The sequence below is a fragment of the Bubalus bubalis genome, chromosome 11 (assembly GCF_019923935.1).
Source record: "Bubalus bubalis isolate 160015118507 breed Murrah chromosome 11, NDDB_SH_1, whole genome shotgun sequence".
NCBI lineage: Eukaryota > Metazoa > Chordata > Mammalia > Artiodactyla > Bovidae > Bubalus > Bubalus bubalis.
The window spans coordinates 71,286,580-71,314,110 of NC_059167.1; the positions used below are offsets into that span (position 1 = coordinate 71,286,580).

The 27,531-nt window shown below is 38.0% G+C and overlaps 1 long non-coding RNA gene across 3 annotated transcripts in view; it reads left to right on the top strand.

Moving 5' to 3' along the window:
* Window positions 1-27,531, top strand: part of LOC112587869 — a 224,504-nt gene that overhangs the window by 126,322 nt on the left and 70,651 nt on the right. For all 3 annotated transcript variants that reach the window (XR_006542894.2, XR_006542897.2, XR_006542896.2), the window contains exon 3: window positions 23,523-23,625. This is a non-coding gene — a long non-coding RNA (uncharacterized LOC112587869). The remainder of the gene's footprint in view (window positions 1-23,522; window positions 23,626-27,531) is intronic.

Consider the following 27,531-nt stretch of genomic DNA (forward strand, 5'->3'; position numbering starts at 1 on the left):
ATATGCTGCCTTAATGAAAACACTATCTTGTGTAAAAAGAAAAATAATTAGCTTGAGAAAAAAATAAAGAAAGAGGGAGACAGAGAAAAAAGGGAAGGAAAGAAAGAAGGTAGGGAGAAAGGAAAGGACAGAGGAAAAGAGAGAGGAAGAGGAAAGAGAAATAACAAATACCTGCCTTGCTTCAACATTATTGGGAGGAGGAGGGCAGCATTCACCTCAAAGGATTTTCACAGTTTTAAGAAAGCTTTTAAAAAGAAATCGTTAATACAGTGAAGTAAGAGGACAAAATTCTATATATAATTAATGATAAAAATATGAAAAAATAATTATATTAATTGGATATATATATATATATATATAGAGAGAGAGAGAGAGAGATACAGGTTCTTTATTTTTTATTCACTGATCTATTTTGCCTCTCCTTTCTTAGCTAGGTAAACAGTGGAATGGATGGTGGAGCAGAAGCCTAAATTTAGTCTCATCTGGTAATTTCAATCTCATTTGGGTAAATGTGGAATCTTTCACTTCCTTCTTCTCCTCTTTCCAAAAATGGGATCTGAGTATATGAGGTAGCCTGACTCATTCTCAAGGAATAGAGGTCCTTGGACCCATGATGCCCTCCACTTCTGGTTTCTGTGAAAATGTCCTTTGGTGCTTGCCCAGCTGGTTGTCTTGATTAATGTGATGGTCCATGGGTGTGCAGGTCTCAGGGTCTGTTGTTTAAGGCCTAGTGATAGAATCTGCTACTGTGCCGTATTACTCCATGCTGTACTTCTTCATTCTGTGCAAGCCTTTAACAACATTTTAGCTATAGCTGTAGGTAAAAACAGGCTTCCCTGATAGCTCAGACAGTAAAGCGTCTGCCTACAATGCAGGACACCTGGGTTCGATCCCTGGGTCAGGAAGATCCCTTGGAGAAGGAAAAGGCAACCCACTCCAGTATTCTTGCCTGGAAAATCCCATGGACCGAGGAGCCTGGTGGGCTACAATCCATGGGGTCTCAAAGAGTCGGACACGACTGCGCGACTTCACTTCATAGCTAAAAACACATCAATAGCTGTGATGAAGAGGAACTCCATGCTTTGCATAGAGTAGGACAGGAAGGAGAACAACTCCAGGAAGCAAATGACAGCAAAGTTCTAGAGAATAAAACTGAGGACGTGAGCTCAGAGTGAGATCACTGAGGAGAATTAAAGCTATTTGCAGAGAATTAAAGTTATTTGATGGCACCCCACTCCATTACTCTTGCCTGGGAAATCCCATGTATGGAGGAGCCTGATAGGCTGCAGTCCATGGGGTCACTAAGAGTCGGACATGACTGAGCGACTTCCCTTTCACTTTTCACTTTCCTGCATTGGAGAAGGAAATGGCAACCCACTCCAGTGTTCTTGCCTGGAGAATCCCAGGGACGGGGGAGCCTGGTGGGCTGCTGTCTATGGGGTCGCACAGAGTCGGACACGACTGAAGTGACTTAGCAGCAGCAGCAGCAAAGTTATTTGCCTTTCCTCCTCCACTACACTGGCATCTTCAGTGAAATTCCCAAAAGTGAAAACGTAAACAAGAAATCCCTTAGTGGTGACTTTACTGTTTTGCTGTTCAAGTTACCTCTGCTATCAAACCATGCAACTCAAAGTGCATTTAATTACATAGAGTTTCCTTGAGAGCAGAATTTGATTTAGGACATACATATCTTTTACATTAACTGAAAAGTGTCTATTTGCTTTATCTCAATGTATTTATGAATTGTTATAATGGGGTAGTAGAATAGTACTTTAAAGGCCAACCTCAACCTTAAATGGGCTTCCCAGGTGGCTCAGTGGTAAAGAATCCGCCTACCAGTGCAGAAGATGTGGGTTTGATCCCTGGGTCAGGAAAATCCTCTGGAGAAGACAGTGGTAACCCACTCCAGTATTCATGCCTAGGAAATCCCATGGACAGAGGAGCCTGACAGGCTACAGTCCATGGGGTCAAAAAAAAAAGAGTCGGACATGACTTAGCAACTAAACAGTAAAAATCAACCTTTGATACCCTTACAAAAATGTAATACCAGCAGATCATTTGATGTAAAGGAAAATTACTTTTAGTTCTCTTGATATTCCACCTGTATCTTAAAGTAAGATTTTAAGAGCTTGCAAATTTTACTGAACATATTTTGATAGTACCAGAAAGACACTTAGCTGGTGTTCATCTGTATCATTTATTATCCTACTTATTTTTCATTCTCTGCCTCCACTCTAGACTCTGTAAGAAGAATTTTTTTTTTTTTGCTATAAAGTCATTTCCAAGTTGTGCTTTCTTTACTGTATTTTTTCAGAGATAATTAATTCCAGAATTTTCATCTATTCTTTTACAAAAACTAGTACCATTTTCATTAATCATTTTTGTTCTTGCTCATCTCTGGACTTTCCCTATGCCTTCTGAAAACTTGCATTTTCAAGGGAAACAGTCAATTATTAATTTCTCATTTTTTTGCAAAGCAAAAAGCATTCTCATGTTTTCCTGTCTTTTAATTTAGTGTAATAACTCATTTGCCTGCTTGACCACTGCATTCTACGCAATAAAATAGTCTGGTGCAAAATGACATTTTAGATGTGAGTTGAAAAGATCTGTATTTCATTAGGACCCCATAATGTGAGTGACTCTTTGGATACTGTAGCATGGCAGGGAGCCTGTTTTATAATGGTATATTTGAAAGATATATTTATTGTTCCCCCACAAGAAAAAGCCAAGAAGAGAAGGAAAAATAAAGTTAAACTTCAGTCTTGGGGCAGAATCCCTGGGGTACATTTGGGGCCATCAAAAATCTGACCCCTCTTCCCAAATGAAAGCAAAACTTCCAGGAGTTCTTAGTCAGCTTATAAACAAAGAGGAGAGCGTACAGAAGTAATGAAATTTCCAACTGTGGAGAAAAGCACTCAATTATTTTTTTTAAATCAGGGAATGATTGATGTGGTTGCAATTTGATGTTTGCTTTTAAAGAAATTCTTTATTTCACCATTACTCCCTTCCTATCCCCCACCCCTTCCCTTAGATATTTTATAGCGAAGCAATACTCACCTTATTCAGACTTCCAGGGTTGGATTAAAAGAAAGTTGGTTTGTGTTTTCTGTACTTCCTATTCTCTGCTCCCTAGTAACTCCACATTGTTTCGGTAGTGTAAATTGTGACAAAGTCTTGTCTTTTACCCATAAACTTTCTATTGCTTTTGAGGTACTTGGTTAATTCTTTGAGTATATTCTTTTAGGAAAAACACCTAAGACATGGTTGGTTCTATGTTAGCCAAACTTTCTAAATTTTAATTATTTTGTGTGTATGATGAGACTGAATTTATTAAAAGTATGATTAAAGAATTTATTTTCTGGTGACCACACTTCTTTAGACCTCACACTGCCTTTTTTTTTTTTATTAAATTTTTTAAATTTGGTTTCTCAAGGCAGGTTTGGGAGGGCTTCACACAGAAGACAAGAAGGGCTGAGCAGTTTATAATTTCCTTCTAGAATGTCCAATGTTCGGATCTTTCTAAAGTATGCCTTGACACACACCATAGAGATAGAAGCTCCTTTTCACACCCCATATTTTTCATGTCTTTAGAAAGATCCTGTAAGTCAGAGTGTCAGTTTTATCAGAACTGAGGGAGAAAAGCATCCTTTTTTTTTTCTTGCTTCTTCTAGAAAAGTCCCCTTAGGAATTATAATAAGAAGGGTCTTCAATGAGATTAATGGGCAACAAATAATATAAAGCACTTAAGACATGAATTTCAGGCGTTCAGAATGGCACACAGAGATCCTTAGTATTACGTGGTTCTTCGTAATAGGAACCACATTCAAAATGCTAGAATGTCAGCCACCAAGCAGGTTCAAAAGTTTGCTCTAATATATGCTGATACCATTTGTTTTGGTTACCTGGGAACTTTCAGTAAGGGGTGGTTTCGTTCCTTTATGCTTCTACGTGGACCCCCTTGTCGCTTGTGTCTACCTAAAACCATTTATGACTTTACCAGATGTTTCTGATTTGGAGAGAGTACTTTTTGAACCGTTTCTTTCTAACTTCCTTCCCCCTCCCCACCTCCCCTCCCTGCTCTTCTCGGGAGCTAATTCCAGTCAGGTTGGAAATTACAAGCATGTTGTTTAGTGCCGGGGATGATGTGCTGACCGGCAAGCAGAGGGAGGGCTTGAACTGAGGTCCTGAGGAACAGACTTCAGTAGATTAGCATATCAGTCTACTGAGAAATGTGCCATGCAGAAGCTTGATTTCCCTTCAGTCCAACTTAATTTTTCAGATTTCGTAACTGAGACTGGCAGTTCTGAGCCCCTTGTTCCTTCAGCACAATTTATCAGCACAAGGTCAGAGAATTCTTTTGGGCCTGTTTCTCATGAGTGGTGATAATTATGCATATAGACAGCCCTACTCACATTATGTAATGTACTGAATGAAGCAAGAGAATGGTTTTGATTTAAAATCAGAAGCACCATCACCAGACCCAAATATGTCCAACATCCAACTAACCCGGGAATCACCTCTCATGTTCTGGATCAGATCCATCAACACACCCCCAGTGAAGACACATCCTTCTCTTTATGACTATTGATGGCTTTCAGCCTGACAATTCAGAAATGTGCCATTGACGCAGGCCACATTCAGAGGAGAACGCCTTCTGGGATTTCTCAGTCAGCGGCCTAAGTGGGGCTGATTTGGTGGCAGGAAATGTCTCCAGATAATGCATTCTTCTAATTTCTTTTGCAAATACTCTGCATCTTAGCTATTAATCAGGGAAGCTCCCACTTTTCCCTGTCAGAGCCATTCGCCCATTTGGCCCAGGTTTTGGTTGTGGGAATGGATGAACCATGTTCAGTTCACTGCAAGGTTAAGCAGATCAATGCTCCTGTCACTGTCTGGTTAGATGATATTTAACATCACTCTAAACAAAAGCACTTCCAAACAAAGAGGAAGAGAGCGTGTGAGTAGATGCTCTGTGCTAGCTTCCTTACACAAAATCCAGAGGATTTTGTTAACATTTAAAGCTTCTTTTGACCTTTAGGGAATTTGCATATTTCACAAGCTGGGTAGCAGAACTAATAACAAAAGCTACTAGATGGAATCATTGCAGCCCCTACTCCTAGAAAATAAATACAGAAAGCTGTTAGGGTTTGCTGTGACTCATCAGATAGTTAAATGCAGGTAAACCAGATACTTTAACGTTTATATCACAGAGGAAAAGTGTAAATAAGGCACACAAGTAATGAATGGCCCAGGTCACACTTCAAGGCCACCCGGAAATATTTCTCACACCTTCATTGCACTGGACAAAGCAATTCACACCAGCCGTAGTCATTTTCCTACTTTTATTCTAGGAGACATTGCTATTGCAATATCATGACTAGCATGTCTTGAGAATCTGTGCCTATCTGCTGTATGCTGTGATGCTGGATTTGTAAAAACAAGTGTCTTAACCATTTGTTATTTGTACCTTGTTTGGTAGCTTTTCTTTAACAATTTTCCAAGGTTGTTTATTTTTTGTGTGGCTAAACATAAATATGTTTCATTTCAAAACTTTTCTTCAGTAACAGCGAGGATAAGAAAAACCCAGTTGTATTTTTGGGTGAATTTCGCTGGTTTGTATATTTTGCCTTTCTCTTTACATCATTTCGATCCAATCAGATGTCTCAAGGAAGTGGATGCCAGGAATGATGAATCACTAAAGCCTGTCCGGGATCAAAATTCAATGTAGGTGGAGTATGCTGGAACATTAAAGTATACCATGGCTTTCCAATAGAAATAATACTTTATGCTTGGCAAATTGAGAACTGACATCTAATAACTTGGTGCATTGGAAACCAGATTATAAATAAATGTATGGTTGAGACAAGTTTTAAATATTATTTTGAGTACCAGAAAGAAATCTGCCCTCAGTGGCTCACAGAGATGTAGCTTAGAGAATCTTTCTTTTGCAACACAATACAGAATCTTGATGGTTATTTTTTTATTTAAGATTTTAAATAATCCATATGATAAAAAAGTCGAAACTTATTCTCTGAATGCCATTTTACTGCTTTTCTATTTGTCTTTATTTGCATGTGTTTTGGAATTATAGAGTCTATATTTGTCATTACCTTCTATCTTAAACTTTACCACAAATTCTGTTATCTTATGGATTATTAAGATTGTTATTGGGAATGATTTTTAATATTCATGTAATAAGAATATGTTTTTATATATATACATATATATTTAAAATGCTTTTTTACTTTTTCTTTAGCTGGAAATAATAATATCTTTAGGTCAAGCATTAAAAATTTTTATTCCATTTCATACAACAGTCTTCAGAAAAGCAATGTGGGCTCAAGACAGTATTGTATCGAGAGAACTATAGTGGAAATACAGTTTTGAATATTTTGTGAAAAATTATGAAGCATTAACATGGAAGCCACAATATGACTACTTACCTTATTTCTTGAGAACACATTGTGTCATTCTTTTCATGTCTCAGCAGTCCAGTTTTTACTATCTCTAATTTCTCCTGTGAGCAGCCAGGTTGGAAGACAGCTTTAGTTTCCATATCAAAATCTTAGAGGTGAGGAGGGAAAGTAAATTTGCAATCCTTCACTAGCTCTTGATTTGAGATCAGCACAGTTTTGTTCTTGCATAGCAAATATATTTTAGAAAAAGTATGTTTCCTTATGCATAACTCAAATCAGTTCATCTCTGTCTCGCCACCTCTGTAGCAGACCATAACTAGGGTCTATAACATGGTGTAGAGAGAAATTCTTCATGTTCTAGCCACTCAAATCAAGGAGAAATGTGTACACTTAAACAAGCTAATAATTAGGAAAAGGATAGGCAGTTATCTCAGACTTTCTCAGAAGTTCGGTTCAGTTCAGTCGCCCATTTGTGTCCGACTCTTTGCAACCCCATGGACTGCAGCACGCCAGGCCTCCCTGTCTGTCACCAACTCCCGGAGTTCACCCGAACTCATGTCCATTGAGTCGGTGATGCCATCCAATCATCTTGTCCTCTGTCATCCCCTTCTCCTCCTGCCTTCAATCTTTCGCAGCATCAGGATCTTTTCAAATGGGTCAGTTCTTCGCATCAAGTGGCCAAAGTATTGGAGTTTCAGCTTCAGCATCAGTCCTTCCAGTGAATATTCTTAGAGGTAGAAATTCTCAAAGGTAGAAAAAACAAAAAGAAGGATCTAGGTGCAAAGGGCACTGAATTTTAATCCAGTAAGAAATAGTTTAAAAAAATGTTTTTTTGAGCTGGTACAGTTTGAGTTGCAAAAAATTTGCAAGAGGTTCTGCCTCAGCCAGTCATGATGATGAAGTAATATTTCCTAAACAAATAAATGATTACCAACTGGAGAAGATGCCTAATGCTAATTATTCTAGGTTCTGAAATCAGATGCCTTCTAGAAGTTTTATGCATTGTTATTAGGTATATGTCCTTAATACCTTTTTATTATTTCCTGATTCTTGGTCTTGCCAAATGTAGCTTTGCCAACCTCAGTAGTTTCCAAGAATGTAACCCCCAAAGTTAACGAGGGATTCCTGTGTAGTTGATGCAGAACGGCCAAATGGTACAGGAGCAGTTTAGCACTAAATCAAAATGATCTGTTTCAATAAAGCAGTTGCAGGATTTTGGATGGAGATGAGTATGAACTCGATAGGCCCCTGAGGATTCATTTATATTTATTTAACATTTATTTATATTTATTCATTTATATTTATTTAACATCAGGAGATGATATCGTGCTGGATTCAGGTCTAGTTTTGACAGATAGGATGGGTGGACACCAGTCACCTTGGGACCTCAGAGAGTCACTGAAGTTCTCTAAAAACTTCCGCACTTGTGCCTCTGTCTATGAACTGGACCCAAGCCCATTGATAGCATGAGTAAGCAGAGTGATGGTGGTCTGCAAGCTGATGACTGGTTTCAGTTAATCAGGGAAGAGTTTCCAAGCACTCAGTTCTTTATCTAACTTTCTGGCCTCTCGTGCTATCACAGAGACAATTTTTGCTGCTGATGAAATGGGTTAGGTTCAGATGCACTCCAAATGATGCATAAACCATGTAGCCCTGCCTACTGGCAACTAACATGTGTGCCTTTGCTGGGCTCAAGCAAGCTCTGCCCAGCACAGCTGATTTTGTTCATAGTGAAATGGGGCAGAGGAATCATGGTGCCAAAAGAAGCTGGGCCTCATCCTCAGCTACAAAGTTGTCCAGAAGGAACATTTGAGCAGAATTCCTGAGTTTGCCGATCTTAATAGTTAACTCTTACTCTACATCACTCCCAGCCTAATGAAGGGAAATTTCTGAGACAATATCACATTTTATTTGAGTAACATCTCCAGACTTCTCTTCACCCCTCTATGTTCCAGTGGTGGTGGTGTGTGTTTTCTAAACATCTTAAGTGCTTTGCTTTTAAAGCTTTGGTTTCCCAGATAAAATTCAGATTCTAAATCAGTATTATGGAGCAGAACTACTAGTATATCTCTGAAGGCTTTCACTCTTATTGCCCAGAGTTTGCTTGTGCTCCTTAGCTATTTTAATAATAATTTTACTCCTCAAATAGTGTCTCAGGCACTTGAATGTAGTCTGAAATCTTTATGAGACACCCAGCTAGTATTTATTACATACGTACATATATGCACTTTTAAAAATACAACAGTAAGTACAAATAGTCATTGCTATGAACTTCTTTTTTGGGGTGGAGTTGGCCTTTATCTGGTAAAATTCCAGTGGGCAGAGAGCTTGAGCCTGGTGGTTAATTTTATATCAGATTTCAGCCAGCCGGCAGTTACCCTCGTCTGCCGGTAGACTACTTTTTCTGTCATTTGGTATTAGATGTATTACACACCAAGCAGTAATTATCTTTGACACATAATTATTATGGTTTTGATGACAAGAAAGTCTTTTCTTTCCCTGCTTTCATAACATATATTCCTGAAAGTCCAGGCTTGCAAAGTGAAGCTAAAAATTAAAAGCACTTGGCTTCAGATCGAACTTGAGGAGAGGGGATGAAACAAAAGAATTGTGTGTGCATGAGGGAGAACAGTTTGGGGAGGGTAAAATTTAAAAAAGAAAAAGGTACAGACTATTGAAAATTTCTTAGATGATCTCACATAAGTAAATGGATGAATAGGAAAGAAACTTCAAGGGCATTAATGCCCTGGAGAAAAGCTGCTGGGACATGGCCAGACCAAGTTCCCAGCAGAAAAAGGGTGCCTCTAAAGTAATAAACTGATCAAGGCTCAGACTAAAAGAGAGAGGAGAGGAAAAGAGGAGGCTCCTGGCAAGGCCACACAAACCACACAAATGAGTTTCTAATCTTGCCACCCGGGCATTTTCCAGCTCTGCACTCTGAGTCAACCCCAGCTGCAGGCCTGGATGAGCAGTTTAACAATCCTTGCCTCTAAACAAAGATTTTTTTTTTAAATTTTTTTTACATGATCAGAATGGAACATCCTGAGTTTCTTGAGCCTGGGGGCTCTGTAGTATTTAAACAGGCAAGTGCTTGGCACTCCTCCAGTTCTACCTGCAGCTGTGTCTCTAGTAAAGATGGGTCACCAAGTTTTGGCTGCAGAGGCTGGTCTTGGCTCTCTTGAACAATTCCCTGGAACTTCTGCTTAGGAGTATCTGGGGACAATGGGAGGTGCTGAGGAGGGTAGGTGGGTGGAGACAAGGGAAGAAAAAAAGGGTGTATTGGAGGGCTTGCTAGAGGCTGGCGTTATAATACATGGATGTAATAATTTAACTCTAGGAAGCTGATGTTATCTAGGATCTGATTAGCGCAAGAGGAAATCTATTGGGTTGGCTGATGGTGACTGGACTGAGATGGAAGATGTTTTCCTTTTCCTCATATGAAAGTAAAAAATGTGGGCATCGGGGAGTCACTCAGTTTCCCAAGGGTGCTTCCTCTCCTTATAGCCTTCTCAGCTGTAACTCAGATAATAATAATCAAGTGACTGAACCTGAAAGCAGCTCTAATTTTAGTTCATTTTATTATTTAGAAATGGGGAGTGGAGGGGGGAGGAGGGGGTGGCTGCCATCTATGACTAATGCTGTCTTGCAAGCTCTTAAGCCATATTTAGTAACATGGGGTATAAAAATAAGCTTTTGGTTCAATTTTTTTTTAAGCAGACTTCTGTTTCCTTTCTTCTATTCCCTCTCCCAAAGACGGATTTAACTAATTACACTTTCAGCTGAATGCTGATAGACATGTATTTATTATCGGTGCTATAAGCCCTGGAATTCTTTCTTCCTCTGTGAGGCCACAGACATATACATTAAACTCCAGTCCCTGTGAGCTGTCAGAGTTATGGTCCAGCCCAGAGCGGTGCAACATGATAAAGTTTTCAGGCCCTGTTTAGTTAAGACTGAAGAGCTGGGACCCAGCCAATCTCCACCACGCAGGGCTCTTTTCACAGTCCAAAATGATTTGGCTTAAACGTTTCCAACTGTGATGAGGTCCCATTTCAGTGATTATGCAGTCATTCACTTTTCCACATCAACATCAAAGTCATTAACAGCCGAGTATTATTGCATTGGCTGGAATTCAGTTAAGGACTAGAGGGAAGTTGCTCTTTATTAAGATAAATCATTGCCTTGGTTATGTCACCCATGAAATAATCAATTTACTGTGTTGGTTAATTTCCTCCCTCTTTGATCTGTGAATTAAATTCAACAGATCATTGTTTCACACAACTACCACTCAAAAGATGTTTTAAGGGGAAAATGCATACACATGTTCTGATGGCTGCGGTCTTATAAACATCATAGCACACTGAGGGCTCAGTTCATTCCATCATTCATTTCTGCAGTTATCTTATCTCCCCTATGCTCCAGGGGCAGGGCAACACCCTGATCTAGCTGGGTGATCCTCTCTCTGAATTCCTGAAGTGTTCTGCTAAGAAATAAAATGTTAAGCAGAGCTAGCCTTAATACTTTGGGGATCAGGAGCTTGTACTGAATCCAATGTGGGATATCCTTGTCTGGAATTCAGAATGAAAAAGCAGTGATCTTTACATGGATACTCACTTATAAATGTGAGGTATCCTTTAGAAAGATCCCTCTCATAAATACAAAGCATTCTTGGCTCCATAATTCATGGCTTCTTATAGGGGAAGGAAGTTGAGAGGGATGTTTCATTTTTCCTTGCTTTGGTGATTCCTCTGAGAAATGTTCTTGTGCTTGGGTGATTTAAAAATATATATTTTATAATGAAATATTTCAAACATGCAGACAAGTATAGAGAATAATATAATAAAAATCCATGGACCCATGATACAACTTTATCAAATCTTAACATTGCACTTCAGATGTACTGTGTGTGTGTGTATGTGTGTTTTAAAGAAATAAATCTTATGAATGCGGTTGAGGATGCCTATGTATCCCTTTCCATTCTCTATCCTCAAAGGGATGACTATTGTAAATTTATAGATGTAAATACTTTATTTTTCAAACTTTTGCTGACTATTTTTGCTACTACAACCAATACATATATTACTTTAAAAGTTTTTAAACCTTTTGAAGATGATTTTATCTCTTATACATCCTTTTGCAGCTTGCTTGTTTTATCTACATAATTTGATTTACCAATGTTGATACATGTAGATTTGTTACTCATTTGAACTGTGGCATAATATTTCATAGTATGAATACATTTAACTCTTAGACACATGTCTTTGTTCACAAGTATGAGATTTTTCTGTAGGACCTGTACCAAAAAGACAAGATTTCTGGGTCATAAGATGAGATCGTTGGATGCCATCACCAACTCAGTGGCTCATAGGATGAGATGGTCTGATGGCATCACCAATTCAATGGACATAAATTTGAACAAGCTCTGAAGGACAGGGAAGCCTGGTGTGCTGCAGTCCATGGGGTCACAAAGAGTTGAACATGGCTGAACGACTGAACAACAACAATAAAAGAATACTCACATAATCAACTTTATTCAGTTTAGTAGGTTCAGTTCAGTTGCTCAGTCATGTCCAACTCTTTGCGACCCCATGAATTGCAGCATGCCTCCCTGTCTGTCTCCAACTCCCGGAGTTCTCTCAAACTCATGTTCATGCAGTTGGTGATGCCATTCAGCCATCTCATCCTCTGTCGTCCCCTTCTCCTCCTGGCTCCAATCCCTCCCAGCATCAGAGTCTTTTCCAATGAATCAGCTCTTCGCATGAGGTGGCCAAAGTATTGGAGTTTCAGCTTTAGCATCAGTCCTTCCAATGAACATCCAGGACTGGTCTCCTTTAGAATGGACTGGTTGGATCTCCTTGCAGTCCATGGGACTCTCAAGAGTCTTTTCCAACACCACAGTTCAAAAGCATCAATTCTTTGGCGCTCAGCTTTCTTCACAGTCCAACTCTCACATCCATACATGACCACAGGAAAAACCATAGCCTTGACTAGATGGACCTTTCTTGGCAAAGTAATGTCTCTGCTTTTTAATATGCTGTCTAGGTTGGTCATGGAGAACACAATGGCACCCCACTCCAGTACTCTTGCCTGGAAAATCCCATGGACAGAAGAGCCTGGTAGGTTACAGTCCACGGGGTCACTAAGAGTCAGACATGACTGAGCGACTTCACTTTCACTTTTCACTTTCACTCATTGGAAAAGGAAATGGCAACCCAATCCAGTGTTCTTGCCTGGAGAATCCCAGGGATGGGGTAGCCTGCTGGGCTGCCGTCTCTGGGGTCGCACAGAGTCGGACACGACTGAAGCGACTTAGCAGCAGCAGCAGCAGGTTGGTCATAACTTTCTTTCCAAGGAGTAAGCGTCTTTTAATTTCATGGCTGCAATCACCATCTACAGTGATTTTGGAGCCCAAAAAATAAAAGTTTGACAGTGTTTCCACTGTTTCCCCATCTATTTCCCATGAAGTGATGGGACCAGATGCCATGATCTTAGTTTTCTGAATGTTGAGCTTTAAGACAACTTTTTCACTCTCCTCTTTCACTTTCATCAAGAGGCTTTTTAGTTCCTCTTCACTTTCTGCCATAAGGGTGGTGTCATCTGCATATCTGAGGTTCTTGATATTTCTGCTGGCAATCTTGATTCCAGCTTGTGCTTCTTCCAGCCCAGCGTTTCTCATGATGTTCTCTGCATATAAGTTAAATAAGCAGAGTAACAATATACAGCCTTGACGAACTCCTTTTTCTATTTGGAACCAGTCTGTTGTTCATGTCCAGTTCTAACTCTTGCTTCCTGACCTGCATATAGGTTTCTCAAGAGGCCAAATTACCAGTTTATATTTCCAGTACTAGTATATCAGAATCTCTACTTTTCCAAACTTTCTGTGTTCAAATGACTAAAAACAATTTTCTTTTTAAAAATCAGACTGAGGCCACAGTTCTCTGCCTTCTATGCACTCAGTCTACGCATTGAAAGTAAAGTAGAAATGTACAGTCAACAAAAGTTCAATGAAGGTAGGAACTGCCCAGTATTATTTCTTACTTCTGTTTCAATCTTGACTTTCAATATCTGACTTAAGAGATAAGTGCCGTCAAGATAACATGGAGGGCTGAAGGCTGGCAAACAATATTTTTTTAAAAACATGGCTAGCTCTTCATAGTCAGCTGAAATGGAGGTATATGATAATTTCTCACATACTTCAGACTCAAAACAACACTTTGACCTAATGGTTACAATGAACATAAGGCTGCAATCTCAATCCCTTCAATCTCAAATTTTCATAAAGATGAACTAAGCACTTCTAGAAAACAATATATATATGTTTTACCTTTCAGGCTGCATTAAAATAAAATACCATTTATTGGACACTGAAGAGAATATAGAGCATGATGACAGGTATACTCTTTTCTTATACTGTTAGACTTGGAACCTGGGCTTCCCCAGTGACTCAGTGGCAAAGAATCCGCCTGCAATGCAGGAGCCACAGGAGACACAGGTACTCAGTGAGAGGTTATCTTTGCCAATTTCTTTGTAAACACCTGTGGACAGGAAAAATATTTCTGAATTTTTTTTTACCTCTTATATGGGCTTCCCCAGAGGCTCAGTGGCAAAGAATCTGCCTGCCAAGATAGGAGACATGGATTCAATCTTTGTACTGAGAAGATGCTGTGGAGGAGGAAATGGCAACCCACTCTAGTGTTCTTGCCTGGGAAATCCCATGGACAGAGGAGCCTGGTGGGCTACAGTCCAGGGGGCTGCAGAGTCAGACACGACTGAGCACACATTTCCTAATTGAGACCCTGGAACCAAATAATCTTGGTTTGACTTCTGGTTCCTTTTCCTGCTAATAGCATGACCTTAAACTAAACTCTAGTTTTCTCATCTGTAACTTCATAGAGGTATAGTGAGAAATCATCAGGAAACAGATGTAAATTAATTAACTCAGCACTAAATGGATGTGAGCTCTAATAATACATTGTGGTTTTTATTGTCATGTTTAGTTGCTCCTCAGGTGGCAAAGAGAGAATAAAGACAACAAAAGAACAAACTGTGGGGTTCTGCTGAGTGAGCCTGCTCCTTCCTGGATAGCCATATGCATCCAAGGGGAACCCTACACCAATGTTTGTTACTGCCCTCGTGTGCTTGTTCACCCTTGGTAACATTTAGCTCTCTACCAGACATGTTTTGTTCTGTTTAGGCTTTGCTAGCTTTTAAAGACCTTTCCAAGATGTATTATTTTGCAGTGTTCCTTTAAGATGAGGTGATGGCAGGATTTAAAAGATAAACCAAGGCACAGTGATTTCAGATACTCTGAGTTGCATAGCATGTAACAACCGGGTGTTAGTTTCCCAGTAAATCAAGTTTTAAGTAGAGTAACTTTCAGAGAAGGGAAGAACATGACAAGAATCCTAGAAAGCTTTTCAGCTAATACTTTTTGACCTTGTGGTTCATTTATGACTGGAGGCAATGTTAAGGGGAGGGACAGGTCAGAGATGGTGCTACGGGTGGAATCATCCTGTGAAATGCATGGAACACTTACCCGCTTAGGGAATCTGTAGGAGCAGTGAACACTGCACAAATCCCTTATCCCCAGTTTTTTCACCATGGAAACAAAAGTTTCTGGTTCTTTGAGACTACGTGTCACTATAACTGGCATCAGGATATTCTGTGGGCTCACTTCTAAAAAAGCTAACGATTGGGGAAAAAAATCACAAGTATTATTCTTTAGTCTGAGACCTTTGTCAGAAATGTTTGACACCTCAAACACAGAGAATTTTAAAATTTATAGGTTAATATATATTATATTTAAACAGCTCAAAAATTTTATGTGTTCTAGGCCCAAATACTCAGGCTTTATCAAACTTATTTAGTAAATTAGGAAGATACGTATTTCCTGGGGAAATATATGTTGAGAAAATAAGACTGTAGATTTTCTCTGACAATAGTGGTTTCTAAAAAAAGGGAAAAAGAGTAGGTGAAAATGTATGTATGCATGTGGATGTATGTAGATGATTTCTTTTATAATTTATACTACCAAGATAATATCAGTTAGACAACAGTACAGGGGAAAATATGAGTTAGAATTGGATTCTGAAAAACTGCAGTAATTTCAATGAGTGCTTATTTTAAAGACAGTCATTTCTGATAAGAATTTCTCATCCTTACCTATTATTATATTTAGTGTTTAAATATGTGGAATTTAATGGTAAATAAAGTTTAAAACTAATTACATTTGCTTTTAAATGACTTCATCAATCAGTATCTAAAATTTACCAGAATTGGGCATTAATCCATCAAGTGGTTGGAAATTGCCAGGGTATTCCAGCTACTTCAGCAGTTCATATTTTATAATATTTCTGTCTCCACATTACTAACATTAAGCATAATTTCATGGCAGAAGACAATTAGATTAATGAATGACTCTTGTGTTGTCAAATCCCATGAAAGCCATTTCTGCAAAACGAACTGGAAAATCTGTTCTGTATTTTAGAAGAGGTGGCAGTTTCTACACTAGACAAAGAAGGCCAACTTCTGTATTCACTTACTAATGTATAATTCTGGCCTGGAAGTCTACCCTCAGAAAATAGTCCAATAACTTCATGTCCAAAACAAGTTCAAGACCAGTGAAGCAGTTCATTATTCATTGGGTAGGATATGAAAAGGAAGCTTAATATTTTACTGATGATTCCAAGCCCAATAAAATTTGTTATTTCTAATTCAGGTAAAAAGTCAACTCTCTATTACTTGTGATATTTCCGAATTAGAAGTAATTTCCTGTTTGAATTGATGACCATGTAAAGAAATTTCAAGTCTTGATCATTTCTCTTCACTGATGAATAACATTTTTTGAGAAGCTGATTTTTCCTGTATTATCATACAATAAATGACCTGAAGAAGCAGAAGGTTAGATCATTGAGCCTCATTCAAAATTATTTATGCCTAGAATTCTCATTATGCAGGTAATATAATTGTCAGTAGTACTTTGGAATATGTTTCTTACAAAGCCAGATGAAAAGGAAGACTCATATCTTAGTGTTCAGTGAGAAATGTTGGCCTTTGAATACAAGGCATCTGATGGTCATTATGTCAATACTTTTGTCTTATAAGAAATAGTGGGTCCAAACAACTTAAGTGTAAGAAGTATGTCATTAATAACAGAACCAGAATTAGCACTCAGGGATCTGAATTCTAATTTAGTGCTCTTTCCCCTCTACTTAAGACCTGTCTCTATTTTTATTCCTTCCTTAAAAATCTGTCAGATAGTTCTCAAAAATGCAGTAATTTAAGGTGAATGTATGAGATCAATGCTCTGAAAGATGATGGAAGGGAACTCATGCTCAGTTGTGTCCAACTCTTTGCAACCCCATGAACTGCAGTCCACCACTCCTCTGTCCATGGAATTATCCAGGCAAGAATACTGGAGTGGCTTGTCATTTCCTACTTGAGAAAACAAAGATCATGGCATCTGGTCCCATCACGTCATGGGAAATAGATGGGGAAACAGTGGAAACAGTGTCAGACTTTATTTTTGGGGGCTTCAAAATCACTGCAGATCGTGACTGCAGCCATGAAATTAAAAGATGCTTACTCCTTGGAAGGAAAGTTATGACCAACCTAGATAGCATATTGAAAAGCAGAGACATTACTTTGCCAACAAAGGTCCGTCTAGTCAAGGCTATGGTTTTTCCAGTGGTCATGTATGGCTGTGAGAGTTGGACTGTGAAGAAAGCTGAGCGCCAAAGAATTGATGCTTTTGAACTGTGTGTTGGAGAAAATTTTTGAGAGTCCCTTGGACTGCAAGGAGATCCAACCAGTCCATTCTAAAGGAGATCAGTCCTGGGTGTTCTTTGGAAGGAATGATGCTAAAGCTGAAACTCCAGTACTTTGGCCATCTCATGTGAAGAGCTGACTCATTAGAAAAGACTCTGATGCTGGGAGGGACTGGGGGCAAGAGGAGAAGGGGACGACAGAGGATGAGATGGCTGGATGGCATCACCAACTCGATGGACGTGAGTTTGAATGAACTCCGGGAGATGGTGATGGACAGGGAGGCCTGGCGTGCTGCAGTTCATGGGGTTGCAAAGAGTTGGACACAACTGAATGACTGAACTGAACTGAACTCCAAGGGATCTTACCAACCCAGGGATCAAACCCACATCTCCTGTGTCTCCTGCAGGGACAGACAGATTCTTTCCCACTGAGCCACCTGGGAAGCCTAAGATTGTGAAAGCTAGATCCTAAAGGGACATGGGCATGGGCTGCCCTGGCACAAAGTTTCCATGAGCTTGCTGGGCAGCTAAGGGAGGACTGAAGAAAGGGCAAATGGGAACACTTGCAGATAAACCATTCTTAAGTGATATGTTGGGGTAGACAATATCCCAGACAATGGCCTCCTTAGGCTGCTCAGTCAGGGTAGTTGGGAAGAGGAGAATGGAGAAGCATTTCCAAAATTTGGGGGGAAGAATTTTTAAGACATGACAACAAAAGTAGCAGTTGTAAAGAAAAAAAATAATAAAAGAACAGAAGTAAAACAGAATGAAAAGACAAAGGGGAAAGCAGACATTTGCATCATAAAAAAATAAGCAGAGAGTTAATATCCCTAGTCAAGCATGTGCTTATTGGCAGTGAAAAGAGATAAACATGTAAATGAAAAAATAATAGTAGACCCAAGGAGGCAAAATAGGGAGAAATAAAATTTTGACAAACATGAAAAATACTTATCCTTACAAATAATTAACATCATCGAGAAGCTATCTTTCTCATATTGAACGACTAAAAACCTAACAAAAAGTAAAAAACACAATTAAAAAACAGGAGAGAGATGAGCAATAGGCTATTGCTTATGCTGGCTAAACTTTAATTTGTATAACTTTTTTGGAAAGTAATTTAATAGTTTATCCCTAATACCTAAAAGTGTCCCTAGTTTTTGACCCAGCAATTCTACCGCTAAGAAAGAATCCTAAGGCAATATTCATTAAGCATGAAAGTTTAAAAATGAAAAAAAAAAAGCTGAGTAGAGCTTGGTTAAATAAATAATCATGGATCACATCTAAGTCTATGCCCCAACCATTGATGCAAAAGAAACCGAAGTTGGTTTTATGAAGACCTACAACACCTTCTAGAATTAACCTTCCCTCCAAAGATGTCATTTTCCTCATAAGGGGTTGGAATGAAAAAGTAGGAAATGAAGAGATTACCAAAATAGCACGCAAGTTTGGCCTTGGAGTGAAAAATGAAGCAAAGACTACAGTTTTGTTAAGAGAATATGCTGGTCATAGCAAACACCATTTTTCCAACAACCCAAGAAATGATTCTACACATGGACATCACTAGATGTCAATACTGAAATCAAACGGGTTATGTTCTTTGCAGCCAAAGATGGAGAGACTCTATACAGTCAGCAAAAACAAGACTTGGAGCTGACTGGCTCAGATCATGAGGCTTAAATAGAGGAAAGTAGGGAAAACCACTAGGCCATTCAGGTATCACCTAAATCAAATCCCTTATGATTATATAGTGGAGGTGATTAATAGATTCAAGGGATTATATCTAGTAGACAGAATTTCTGAAAAGTTATGGATGGAGGTTCATAATTGTTCAAGAGGGAGTGATAAAAACCATCCCAAAGAAAAAGAAATACAAGAAGAAAAAATGGTTGTCTGAGGAGGGTTTACAAATAGCTGAAGAAAGAAGAGAAGCAAAAGGCAAGGGAGAAAGGGAATGATATATCCAACTGAATGCAGAGTTTCAGAGACTAGTAAGGAGAGATAAGAAGGCCTTTAGTGAACAATGCAAAGAAATAGAGGAAGGACTAGAGATCTCTTCTAGAAAACTGGAGATATCAAGGGAACATTTCATGCAAGGATGGGCATGATAAAGGAAAGAAATGGTAAGAGCCTAACAGAAGCAAAAAAGATTAATAAAAGGTGGCAAAAATACACAGAAGAACTGTACAAAAAAGGTCTTAATGATCCAGATAAACATGATGGTGTGATCACTCACCTAGAACCAAACAGCCTAGAGTGTGAAGCCAAGTGGGCCTTAGGAAGCATTAGGGAACATTTCATGTGAAGATGGGTAAATAAAGGACAGAAATGATATTAGCTTAATAGAAGCAGAAGATATTAAGAGGAAGTGGTAAGAATACACAGAAGAACTATACAAAAAAAAAATCTCAATGACCTGGATAACCACAATGGTGTGATCACTCACCTAGAGCCAGACATCCTGGAGTGTGAAGTCAAGTGGGTCTTAGGAAGCATCACACAAACAGAGCTAGTGGAGGTGATGGAATTACAGCTGAGCTTTTTCAAATCCTGAAAGATGATGCTGTTAAAGTGCTGCATTTAATATGCCAGAAAATTAGGAAAACTCAGCAGTGGCCATAGGACTGGAAAAGATCAGTTTTCATTCCAATCCCAAAGAAAGGCAATGCCAAAGAATGTTCAGACTGTCACACAATTGCCCTCATCTCACATGCTAGCAAAGTAATGCTTGAAATTCTTTAAGCCAGGCTTCAACAGTATATGAGCTGAGAACATGCCTATGTTCAAGCTGGATTTAGAAAAAGCAGAGGAACCAGAGATCAAATTGCCAACATCTGCTGGATCATCGAAAATACAAGAGAATTCCAGAAAAACATCTACTTCTGCTTTATTGACTATGCCAAAGCCAAAGATCACAACAAACGGTGGAAAATTCTTCAAGAGATGGGAATACCAGACCACCTGACCTGCCTCCTGAGAAATCTGTATGCAGGTCAAAAAGCAACAGTTAGAACTGGACATTGGAGAAGACAATGGCAACCCACTCCAGTACTCTTGCCTGGAAAATCCCATGGATGGAGAAGCTTGGTAGGCTGCAGTCCATGGGGTCGCTAGGAGTCGGACACGACTGAGCAACTTCACTTTGACTTTTCACTTTCATGCATTGGAGAAGGAAATGGCAACCCACTCCAGTATTCTTGCCTGGAAAATCCCAAGGACAGAGGAGCCTGGTGGGCTGCCGTCTATGGGGTCGCACAGAGTCGGACACGACTGAAGTGACTTAGCAGTAGCAGAACCGGACATGGAACAACGGACTGTTTACAAATTGGGAAAGGAGTATGTCAAGGATGTATATTGTCACCCTGGTTAGTTAACTTATATGCAGAGTACGAATGATGTACTGGATGAAGCACAAGCTGGAATCAAGATTTCAGGGAGAAATATCAGATACGGAGGTAACACCATCCTTATGGCAGAAACCGAGGAGGAACTAAAGAGCCCCTTGATGAAAGTGAAAGAGCAGAGTGAAAAAGTTGGCATAAAACTCAACATTCAAAAAACAAAGATCATGGCATCTAGTCCCATCACCTCATGGCAAATAGATGGGGAAACAGTGACAGACTTTATTTTCTGGGACTTCAAAATCATTGCAGATGGTGATTGCAGCCATGAAATTAAAAGACGCTTGCTCCTTGAAAGAAAAGCTATGGCCAACCTGCTGCTAAGCTGCTGCTAAGTCGCTCAGTCGTGTCTGACTCTGTACGACCCCATAGACAGCAGCCCACCAGGCTCCCCTGTCCCTGGGATTCTCCAGGCAAGAACACTGGAGTGGGTTGCCATTTCCTTCTCCAATGCATGAAAGTGAAAAGTGAAAGTGAACTCGCTCAGTCGTGTCCGACTCTTAGCGACCCCATGGACTGCAGCCCACCAGGCTCCTCCATCCATAGGATTTTCCAGGCAAGAGTACTGGAGTGGGGTGCCATGGCCTTCTCCGATGGTTAACCTAGACAGCATATTAAAACCACTACAATACTGTAAAGTAATTAGCCTCCAATTAAAATAAATAAATTAAAAAAATGTGAGAATAAATAAAGGTATGATGTTAAAGTGATTTAGCACAGACATAATATTAATAAAAATAAATAAAAAGCAGAGACATTACTTTGCCTGTAAATGGCGTGCTGCAGTCCATAGGGTCACAAAGAGGTGGACATGACTTAGTGGCTGAATAACAACTAGCTGTATATGCTCAATAAGTGTAAAGTACAGTTTCCTTATGTATAAAATGTGTATTTTATTGGCAGTTTATTGAGAAAGTGTATGTAATGTATATAGTAAGCACTCACTCAATAGATGTTTAATATTATATATTAATAGTTTGTTCTTTAAATTTTTCAAATGTCTTGGGAAAGAATGTTCCAGGTGAATGGAAATATCCTGAGGTGGTGTGCGCTTGGCAGGCTTATTCACAGGCAGAAGGGTGGGTACTAGACCTGCAGTCCAGTACTAGACTGCAGGGGAACAGTGGGAGATGGTGATGATGATGAGTTTGGAGAGGTGACTGGGGCAGATCACATATGGCCTTTTAGACCATGTTAACAACCTGACATTTCCTATTTATTTGTTTACTGTCTATTCTCCCCACAAGGGTTAATCTCTACAAAGCCAAGTATTTTTTTTGTTCACTGCTATACCCATAAGCGTTTAGAACTGCTCTTCTCAATATGGTAGCATAGCCACATGTGACTCTGAGCACCTGAAATGTGGCTGGTACGAACTGTGATGTAAACAACCTCTTTAATAAATATTTGTATGGGCTGCCTATAAATGACATGATAAATCGTGACAAATGATTGATTTATCCATGATAAATCATGGATATATTGAATTAAATAAAATATATTATTAGAATTAGTTTTACTCCTTTCTTTTTGCTTTTAGAAATGTGGTTATTAGAAAATTTAAAATTTTATATGTGACTCACATTATACTGTTAAAAGCACAGACATAAATGGTACACAGCTGCCATTCAGCAACTAATTGTTGAATGAATGAATGAGCACATGTTGTATTGTAGCTTGATTCTGTTTGACATGACCTCTGAATTTTAAATTTGACTCAAAAACTATGGGATTTGTGGTTAGATGAGAACTTGTCTCTGATTAATATTTGTCGTAACAGCCACTTTTAGATTCAAGCTTCCTCCCAGCTCTCTCTTACTTGGTTGCTCTGAGAGTTACCTGGCTATGCATGTCTTTGGCCGTAGAATAGATAGCTTAGTAAAGGCAGAAAATTCTGCTGTTGTTGATGTAGACAAAGACTCAGACCTGACAGGAGCAAATGTCAGCTCTACTAGTTTGTGAATTTTAGGTCTAATATAATCTTGGTGGGTTGTCATAAGGATTTAGCCAGCTACTATATTGATACATATTTAATTTATTGAAAAAGTAACAATCCAACATATATGTAAAGGTAATTATGACATATACCTTTCATATTGAAAAACATGTTTGTACAGGATAAAACTCTAAAGTAAAGAGGCTGTGGGGGTTTTTTGCTTGTTTGTTTTGGTTCAAGAAAACTGCACCTTTCTATGTATTTGTTACTGCGGAGGATTATGTTTATATCTGGGCCTTTACCTGTAGGGGGTTCATGGACACCTGTTTTGGCTTGGTACATGTTTATAGAAATCACTTTTTCCTATCTATAGAAATATAGATAAGTAAATTTTTAAAATTTATGGGCGGCCATAGAAAGTGTTTTCTAAGTAGATGACAGACACTGGGGCTGAATCCTACTTCAGGCAGAAGCAAGCAAGTTAAACCATCACTGATTGACTTTTATTAACTCTGATTTGTAAGGCTGATAGGCTCAGACTTGTAGCTGATGGACAGGTTTTTGTCACCCAGCCAAGATAGGAATCCCAGAGAAATGCCAAAGAGAAAAGACAGTGTTGTTCCCCCAAAACCATTGTGCTTTGAACGTTTGCTACTTTGTTTTTTCTATTTTACATACCGGAGCTGAAATGTTTTTACCAATTATTTTGTCATTCTTTATAAAACTTAGTTTAATCAGATGCTGAGTCTGATCTTTGTGCTTTAGGCTATGGCTGTAAATAGCAATGAAGTGGAAATACTATTTGTTTAAGAAGCTAGAATGCATTGGTTTAGTTAAGAGACAGAGTGGAAGAATATGAACACATACCCTATTTCCTCAACTCCTAGTTCCCCCAAAGAGATATCTTAAAAAAATTATTTTTAAAGAATTCTCTTATGGGCTAGTTAGGTATGACTCGAAATCTGCAGATGTAGCTAAAATACGATTTCTTTCTTTCTCTTGCTAGGTTGAATTCTAGGCAGATATATGGATATTGTGCTTGATTGCTCCAATCTACTTTTTCATTCAACCAACATTTGTTGAGCATCTGAAGGATGAACCTTGGCATGGTAGGTGCTTTTGCAAGCCCTGCATTTAAACTTCGCAAAGATGTCACATTCAAGTATTATTATTCCTATTTTCAAATGAACATGCATTCTCTAAGAGGTTCTAAGAAGTTCCACAGCCAGTAAGTAACAGTATTCTATGTTCAGTGATCTTCTTCTTCTTTAGGTGCAGCTAAGTTTTTCTTTTCGTTCCACTCATTATAACCTCTCTGAAATGATCTGATAATCTCATTCCTGTGGAAAACTAAAGATGAGTTAGGCTTAGTAGGTTTCTAATTTCACTTGAGATTTCTTCTTTGATCCATGGGTTATTCAGAAGTCTGTTGTCTAATTTTGAAATATTTGGAGATTTTAGCTATCTTATTGTTACTGAGTTCTAATCAAATACTGTTCTGATCACAGAACACACTCTATCATTTTGATCCTTTACAATTCACTAAGATTTGCTTACTGGATCAGCTACGAACTATCTTGGTGAATGGTCCATTGCACTTGGGAAGAATGTGTGTTCCTCTGTTGTGGGTTATAGTGGTCTATAAAACCATATCAGGCCAAGTTGTTGATATCGTTGTTCAAATTTTCCATATGCTTTCTAATTTTTCTGCTTGTTTTGTTGATTGCCAAGAGAGAGGTATTATATCTACAACAGTGGAGGATCTGTTTCTTTATTTACTCCATTTTTGATTCACATATTTGGGAGGCTTAGTTATTGGGTTCCCAGATATTTAAGATTGTTATGATATCTTGATGAATTGATGTTTCTACCATCATTAAATTTCCTTCTTTATCTGGTAGTAATTTTCTTCTCAAAGTCTCCTTTAGCTGACAAAAATGTACCACGTTAGTTTTTTTAGGCTTAGTGTTTGTATACTATAGATTTTTCATCCTTTCACTTTCAATCTGTCTGTGCCTTAATCTTTTAAGTATATTCTAGTAAACAGCATGTTAGTTAAGCTTTGTTTTTGTTTTTCAGTCTGATAATCTTTGCCTTTTAATTTTAGTAATTAGTCCATTTATATTCAACATAATTATTGACATGTGTGAATTTTGATTTACTCTCTTGATGTTTGCTCTCTTTTTGTCTTATCTGATTTTGTTAATCTATTTCTCCTTTCCTGCTTGCTTTTGGGTGAAATGAGTATATTTGATATTTAGATGTTAGTAGTAGATATTCTCTACTTTTAGGTTATGTCTCTTGGTATTATTTTTTAGTGATTATCGTAGAGATTAAAATATTCATCTTTAACTTTCATAGTCTACATTAAAAAATATTCTATCTCTTTATAATCAGTGCAAGAACCTTAAACTTATATACTTCCAAATACTGGCCATGTCTGCTCATTGTGCTCTTGTTATCATTATATTTTATTTTGACATAGGCTATAAACCCCATAGTGCATTGCTATGATTTTGGCTTTAAAGAGATAATGGGCTTTTTAAAAGTTTTATCTCTCCTGTTTCTCATAAAGACATAGAATTTAAAAATATATTTACTATAAAATATATAATTTTAATATATATTTATATATTATTTAATTATATAAATATACTATATTATATAAATTATTATACAAATAATCATATAAATATATTAAATATGTTAATATTTAATATAATTTTATAAGATTATATATTTTTATATGTAAACTATTTTACATTATATATATGTATATATACACCAGAATAAGTTAAAAATATTTTATATTTATCTATATATGTGACTTTCTAGGTGTTCTTTGTTTCTTCATGCAGAGTGAGTTTTTCCTTTAACATTTCTTGTAGTGCAGGTCAGCTAGGGATGAATTCTTACAGACTGTCTGTCTGAAAATTTCTTTTTTTTCCCTTCATAAAGGATATTTTCACTGGATATAGAATCAAGGCTGACAGTTTTTTCTTTCTGAACTTAAAAATGTCATTCCATTTTCTCCTGTTCTCCATTGTTTCTGATGAACAGTCATACTTCATTCTGATTGTTGTCCGCCGGTGCATAAAGTGTGACTTTTTCCCCCTTCGGGCTGCTTTTGAGATTATATTTAGCTTTCAGCACTTTGACTATGATGCGTATAGGTGCAGTTTTCTTTGCATTCATCCTGTTTTGGATAAATACAAGAAATGTACTTCTTGGAACTGTGGGTGATAGTTTATCAATTATGCAATATTCTCAATTGTATTATCTCTTCACAAAGTTTTTGCACCATTTTCCCTGTCTTCTTTATATGAAATTCCAATTATGCATACACAGATCATTTGATATTGTTCCACACATTTCAGATACTATATCTTTTAAAAATTTTGTTTCTCTTTATTCTGCAGTTTGAATCATTTCTATGAGTGTGTCTTTTAATTCACTTATATTTTCCTGCTCTGTGTCTTGTCTGTTGATAAGAATGAATGAAAATAATTCTGATAGCCTCTATTGATATTCTTTTTAGTTCTAGAATTTCCACTTGGATCTTTTGTATATGGAAAACTATACAAAATTTTCTGTTTGCTCATCTGTGCCTTTCATGAATAAATATTTTAACATATTTATTATATTTAAAGTCTCTCTCTGGTCATTCCAACATCTGGGCTGTATCTGAGTCTGATTCTTTTGACTGTTTCTTTTCTTAATGATGGGTCCCATTTTCTTATTTCTTTGCATGGCTCAGTTTTTGATTGAATGCTATATATCTGTATAAGATAAATGTAAAGATTGAATAAATATTTGTGCCAAGAGAAGGTTTAGCCCCTTCTGTCATGGAAGTACTGTCAGTATATATTTTTAGTTGAGTAGAGTTGCAGCCATATGTTGTTTAGTTAGATTTAGTTTAGTGAAGTCTTCAAATGATTTGAAGGCCAGTTCAATACACTTCTTTTATCAGAGCTTTGGATTTGAGTTCCTGGAGGATGATCCTTTGTTTTCCTGCATTGCCTGCATTTTTTAGCAGGTCCCACACGTGTACACATGAGATGAGGAAACTGTTTGAGCTCTCTTATTGCTCTTTCTGCCGTAGGAGGCCATTGCTTGCATTCATCATAAGACTCAGAGTTGTTGGAGGCTTTCTCTCATTTCTCCTGTCCTGACTTTATACTTCCCCAGGTTTTGCATGCCTGTGCCTGGCTCTGTTTGTGTGTGTGTGTGTACATGCTTTGCGTGTGTGTATCTGTGTGTGTATCAGAAGGTTAGTCTATACATTGTTGAGAGAAGAGTGGGGAAGTTTCTAGGGTAACTATAGATTTGTCTATTTTTTCCTTTCAGTTCTGTACGTTGTGCTTCACATATTTTGGCAGTGTTATCTGATTCCTATATTTTAGAATTGCTGTATCTTCTTGGTGAATTGACTCATTATTATGCAATATATTTGTATACTTTATCTGATATTAATATAGCCACACTGGCTTTCTTTTGATTAATATTTGTATGACATATCTTTTTTCATCCCTAGACTTTCAGCCTGCCTATATAGGCAGACTTTCAGCCTGCCCTTCAACTATATTGTAGTCGAAGTGCATCTCTTGTACACAGTATATAGTTGAGTAATTTTTATAACACATTATGCTAGTCTCTGTCTTTTAATTATCATGCTGCTGCTGCTAAGTCACGTCAGTCATGTGTGACTCTTTATGACCCAATGGACTGTAGCCTACCAGGCTCCTCTGTTCATGGGATTCTCCAGGCAAGAATACTGGAGTGGGTTATCATTTGGTTCACATGTATTTAATTTAATTTTTGATATGCTAGATCTTAAGTCAAACTTTTTTTTTTCTGGCTTTAGTTTGTTACTTTTTTTTTTCCCTTGCCTTTCTGTGGGTCACGTAAATATTTTTTAGAATTTCTTTTTGATTTATCTGGAGTACTTTAAGAATGTCTCTTTGTATAGCTCTTTTAGCGGTTGTTCTAGGTATTATATTGTATATACATCACTC